This window comes from Globicephala melas, chromosome 5 (genome assembly GCF_963455315.2).
Source record: "Globicephala melas chromosome 5, mGloMel1.2, whole genome shotgun sequence".
Taxonomy (NCBI): domain Eukaryota; kingdom Metazoa; phylum Chordata; class Mammalia; order Artiodactyla; family Delphinidae; genus Globicephala; species Globicephala melas.
The window spans coordinates 101,901,929-101,907,928 of NC_083318.1; the positions used below are offsets into that span (position 1 = coordinate 101,901,929).

The following is a 6,000-nucleotide window of genomic DNA, read 5'->3' on the forward strand; positions in this document are numbered from 1 at the left end:
TGTTAAGGGATTTGCCCATGGTAAACATGTTAAGGGATTTGCCCAAGGGAAGCAGAGGAAAGAGTGAGCAGAGGCTGGCACATGGATGTCCACTCAGTCATTCATCAAGTATTTATTGAGCACCTATTATGCACAGCTCATTGCCCCAGCACTAAATGTACAGCGGTCAGCAAAACAGACAGAATCCACGTCCACATGAGCAATACTCTTGGGAATCTCATACCCAGTTTTTAATGATTAACACCATTTTCAGCAACATAATTCCACAAGCATTCATCCAATGAAACAGGAATTCAGAGGTTTAAAAGAAAAATCTAGGACCTCCATCTAGGGGGAGGAGACAAATAAATAAAGCAGCTATTAAGTAAAGGTATGACAAAAGGTGCTAAGGAAACACATAGGGGAGGGACAACCAAGTACTACTTCTGCTAAAAGGACCAGCTTCCAGGAAGGAGAGGGTAGCACACTTCAGAAACTTCAAGCAGGAAACAGAACACTTCTCTGTCCATGCAGAGGACACGCTCTAGGCTCAAACTGAGATCAGAAGTCCTTACACTGCCTACAGGGTCCGTGGGCCTCCACTACCCTGACCTCAGCTCTCACCTCCCTCCAGCCAACCCCCTACTGTTCTCTAAACACTTCAACACCCTCCTGCTTCAGGGCCTCAGCACCTGCTTTTCTCCCAGATCTAAAACTCTCTCACTCCCTTAAATGCGTTAAACCTCTGCTCAAAAGTCACCTTAACAGAGGGGAACACACATTGTAATATTACATGAAAATCAGCTTTCTAAATATTGAAAAGTAATGCTGCAATTATTCATGGATTAATGCTCCTTACAAGATCTGGGATGACTTCAAAGACTACTTGACTGAATTATTTCAGTCTATTGTTTTCCCTTTAAGTCCAATAAAAATCGAAGAAATGCTTTATCATTTGAGAATTTTTTAATTCTAAATTTTTCTTAAAGAAACAAAACTTTACCTAGTTTTTTCTAAAACCACATTAAAAAATGTTAACAGCTAAGTATCAGAATTCTCTAATGATGCTTTCTTTTATAAAAGCAATTTTAATAAATGAAAGCCAACTGTACAATAAGAAACTCAAAGAAACATCCTTTAAGTGCTATTGCCTTCATATTGAGATCATGACCAATGACCAGGCCAAAAATTATTTAGCAATGTCTGTCATAAACTTCCTATGCTGGTTCAAATACTATTGAAAGTAAGAATTAATAAGTCAAAAACATTAAAGGAGACCACTAGACATATAACAAACAGCTAAAGTTTTAATAACTGACAATACTAAGTGTCAACAAGGGTGTAGAGCAACTGAAATTTTCTTACGTTGCTTCAGATAAGAATGCAAAACAGTAGTCATTTTGGAAAACAGTTTGGCAGTTCAATACCAATATTGATAAATATACACTTTTCATAGGACCCAGTAACCCCACTCCTAGGTACAACTCAAGAAAACTGAAAACATTTGTCGTACACACAGACCTGTACATAACTGTTTACAGCAGCTTTATTTATAATCGTCCAAAACGGAGAACTCAAATGTCCAACTCATGAACGGATGAACAAATCGTGGTACCTCAATATAATGGAATGCTACTCAACAATACAAAGGAACAAATTTAGTGGCGTGCTAGGGCTGACTGGTACAGCTTATGAAAGCCCACTGTTAATTTTCAGGAGTTCTGCAAGCTGATTTAGGTAGCTTAACACGGGCCATGATGAGAGTATACACACTGCAATAATTAGCAGATGCTATCAATCAGGGATTGTTTTTTCTTTTCTGGAGAGCAGGCTGTTACAATGTTTATCAGCACACCATTTAAAAAACTACTGATACATGCAACAACTTAATGAATATCAAAAGTATTATGATATATATATGGAATCTAAAAGAAAAAATGGTTCTGAAGAAACTAGGGGCCAGACAGGAATAAAGAGAGTGGACTTGAGGATACGGGGAGGGGGAAGGGTAAGCTGGGATGAAGTGAGAGAGTGGCATGGACATATATACACTACCAAATATAAAATAGATAGCTAGTGGGAAGCAGCCACATAGCACAGGGAGATCAGCTCGGTGCTTTGTGACCACCTAGAGGGGTGGGAGAGGGAGGGTGAGAGGGAGACGCAAGAGGGACGGGATATGGGGATATGTGTATATGTATGGCTGATTCACTTTGTTATATATAGCAGAAGCTAACACACAATTGTAGAGCAATTATACTCCCATAAAGATGTTGGAAAAAAAAAAAAGGATTACGATAAATGAAAGAAGACACCAAAGACTACATACTGTACGATTTCATTTATGTGATATTATAAAAGACAACAGGGACATTAATTTGATTAACAGTTGCCAAGGCCTGGAGGTAGAGGGAACAGATTCGCTACAGAGGGGCATGAGAGAACTTTTTGGAGTGATAGAAATGTTTCATATGTTGATTGTGGTGGTGATCAGCCAATTGTATACATCTGCCAAAACTTTTACCACATGTAAATTATACCCAGTAAACCTGACTACAAAAAAATTATAGAGTAGAAGTCATTTATCTCTTAATTCTTTTATGGATGACAAATGCATCACACATACAAAGAGGGAACTGGAACTTAGTGGAAATAGATAACTCACATAAAGAGAAAATGGTAGAAAAAAAAAAGTGAACTTGTAATCACAGGAAGTAAAAAAACAGTGTCGGGATAATCCTGCCAAGAATAATGTAGAAATGGCCCTACTTTGAGTGTCATTCCAGACTAGTATTATTAAGAGAGGTTAGTGTCACTAAGGTCTCTTCCTACTCAGAGTCAGTGGCTCAAAAATCCCGTGATATTTTGTGTTATGACAATGTCAGATCCACTTTTCAACTACAACGAAACATCAATTACTCATTTTAACATCAAGCAAATGCTGTCATTGACTTAGAGCCAAGTGCAGCCTTGTTGTTAGGAGTGCTGGCTCTGACTTTAGACAGTCTGTGTTCAAATGCTGGCCCGCCAGTGGCTATGACTTTGAACAAGCTTCTCTCGATATCTATTTCCCCATCTGTAAAATGGGATTAACATTTTCCTGAGGTTTCAATAAGAATGCATGAAAAATGACTTCTATGTGCTAAACTGTCAATAACAAACATTTCTTATGTATAATTGGAAGTGAAAGATATAAATTATCAAATCTAATCCTAAGAATTTTAATTTTCCTAACATAGGAGATTTATTCTTTAATTATATATCCAGTGGTTCATAATTCTTTGCATACATAGCCAGATCTTTTTGAGAATGTGTTGACTCCATGGACCCTTTCCCCAGAAGAAAATGCAAATATATGCTACATTCATATGATTCCCAAGGATTCAAGGACCCTCTGAAGCTCATGCATGAAATTAAAAATGCCTGATGTAAACTCATAAAATTACAAAGTTGAGCAGTGGATTTTAAGAATTGTCAAAGTAGAGAATCCAACTAATATTGAAACAGCACACTGTCATTTACTTTTTTAAAAAAACTTTTCTTTTCCAAGTAAGACCAGAACATCATGTTTCTAATTCATATCTCCTTTCTACAGAAATTTTAAATTAGAAGCATAACATTTTTTACATGAATCAATTTCAACTCACAAAAAGACACTAGTAGTAGAAACTTATATTTCTACCAGCCAGAGAATGAATGGTTCATAGTGTAACATGCACCACTGATGCTCAAATATCATAGGAAGGGTTCCCAAGTCAGTCTAATGCAGTATGTATTTTTAAATATCAAAAAAAACTGATTCCTATGCTTAGCGTCCCATGTTAAAGTTTTATTTTTCTTTTCAAGCGAGATTTATATTTTCCTAGACGTACGCACTACTAGCACATCTAGTTTATTTATTTTTTTAATCAAACATATTTTTGGTTGTTTTATGTTGTTTATTTGTTACCCCGTCTGATGGTGGAAACTGTTCCAAACCTGCTATCAAATAATTCCAACCTGGAAATATGCTGCTATCTCAAAGCAAAAGGTTTTGTTTTTCTTTAATTGTTTCGTTTTCATACTACAATAACCACTTGGCACTGACCAACTCATGCCCATCACTGAACAAAAAATAGTTTTTCGCATGCAGTAGCACCATTTTCCCACAGGAAACAACGATTTTTAAGGCACTGGAAGTCGAGGCAAGGGTTCACATACATAGTAAACATCCTTTCAATCGGTTTTATCTGATTATTTCAGTGAAAGGAAAACCTAACACCGTAGATCTCGGAATTCAATGGTAAAAATCAATGAAACGCTGCACCTGAGGATCACACACTGGCCAGGTCTGCCGAATGGCTTTTGGTCGGAAAGGTCACATCTGCTGTTTAAATCCCACAGTAACCGTGAATGTTCGCGATGCCACCACATCCCCCGTACAAGAGAAAAAAAGGGCAAACACACTCCGCGAGAGCATCTCTGGTTGCTTCCACAAACGAAGGTTTCCAGCACAGGGCGTGGGGGTGGGGGGAAGAGCAGGGCTCGGGAATAAGCCAGGAGAGGCCCGCAGTCAGCGGAGACAGCGCCCGAGGGATGGAGGCCTCGCTCGACGGCGCCCGGGGGCGGGGGGCTCCGGAAGCCGAGACCCCGCGGGGTCTGGCTGAGGGACCCGGACCGGACCCCGGTTCCTGTATCGCCAAGTTACGCCCCCACTGCTTACAGAAGGTAGCGTCCAGCCCCCTCCTCCCCCACCCCCCGAACTACCCCAGCATCGCTCCCCACCGACCGCAGCCCTTGACCCCAACCCCGACCCGTCCGCTACGGCGCCCTCTCCAGGCCGCGGTGGAGGACACAGGCCAGGCCGCCAGCCCTGGAGACGGCGGCGGTGGCTCTGGGGCAGCGCTGTACCGGGGGAGGACGGCAGCTGGGCCGCGGCCTGTCCCCAGGCCAGCAGGCGCAGGGCCGCGAGTGGGCAGCGCCTTCGCCCCTTACGAACAAAGCGGCCGCGGCGCGCCGGGCGCAGGGCTGGGGGTGGGAGGCGGCGGGCAGGGGGCACTACTCACCGGAGGGCGGGTGGGCGCAGGCTGGCCTGACCCGGAGCGGGACCGGGGCGGGCCGGGCTCCGCGCCGCAGGCGCGCTGGCGACGGGGAGGGGGCGGCGGGCGCGGCGTCCACGGTGGGGCCCGGGAGCCCCGCTGAGGGGGACGAGACTTCGGGCCGGGATCGATGCTGCGGCCGTGGGGTGCGGGAGCCGGTCGGCCGAGGCGTGCAGCGGCGCTAGGCGGCCAGGGTAGCGACGCCGCCGCCTCTCCCTTCTCCTGCCCCTCTCCCTGCTCCCCTGCGTCCTCCTCCTCGCTGGGTCCCCGCCGCCGCCGCCGCCTCAGCCTCGGCGCTTCTCGGGCTTCTCTTCTCCATCAAGGCCGGGCCGCCCCGCAGGGACCATCCCGGAAAGTGAGGGGCTGTTGCCGTTTCCCGCAGCTGTTGGTGGCCATCTTTAATCCTCCTCCTCCTCCTCCTCCTCCTCCTCCTCCGGCTTTCTCCACCTCCCGCTGGCTGCCTGACTGACTGACTCTGGATCCTCCTCTTTCCCTTCCTGCCCCTCCTACTGAGCCGGCCGCAGAAATTGCAGACGCTCTTCCTCTTAACCCTTCTGTCTTTCCTTCCTCTTTCCTTACTTCCCTTCCCTCTGCTTCCCGCTTTTACCCTTCTCTTACTAGCTGGCTTCGCCCGCTCTTGCAGGCAGCGGGCTCCGATTCTCTTAGCCTGAGTTTGGCCCCCCTTTTCACTCTTGTCCCTCTCTCCCTTCCCTTCCAAGAGGTACACACCCCAGCTTCCTTCCTTTCCCCCGTCCTGCTCTCAGCTGCTCCCGTTTCCCTCTCCCAATCCCAGCCCCTCTCCCGCGGTTCTCACCCTCCTCTGTCCCAATTAGTCCAAAGACTCAGCTAAGAAAGGACAGCTGGGTTCTGCTCTCCTTAACCCTACACCCATTTGCTGGATGCTGTCAGGCAGCGATGGAAGAACGGGAGGCTGGGTTAATTT

General features: G+C 45.5%; 1 protein-coding gene across 3 annotated transcripts in view; it reads right to left on the minus strand.

Annotated features, from left to right (window-relative positions):
* Nucleotides 1–5,050, minus strand: part of WDFY3 (WD repeat and FYVE domain containing 3) — a 262,639-nt gene extending 257,589 nt beyond the window's left edge. Inside the window, exon 1 of one of the 3 annotated variants that reach the window (XM_030847029.3) lies at nucleotides 5,025–5,050. The gene's annotated coding sequence lies outside the window, so the exon portion shown is untranslated. The remainder of the gene's footprint in view (nucleotides 1–5,024) is intronic. The other 2 variants (XM_060299607.2, XM_030847033.3) reach the window with 2 other exon arrangements.
* Nucleotides 5,051–6,000: the final 950 nt, after the last annotated feature.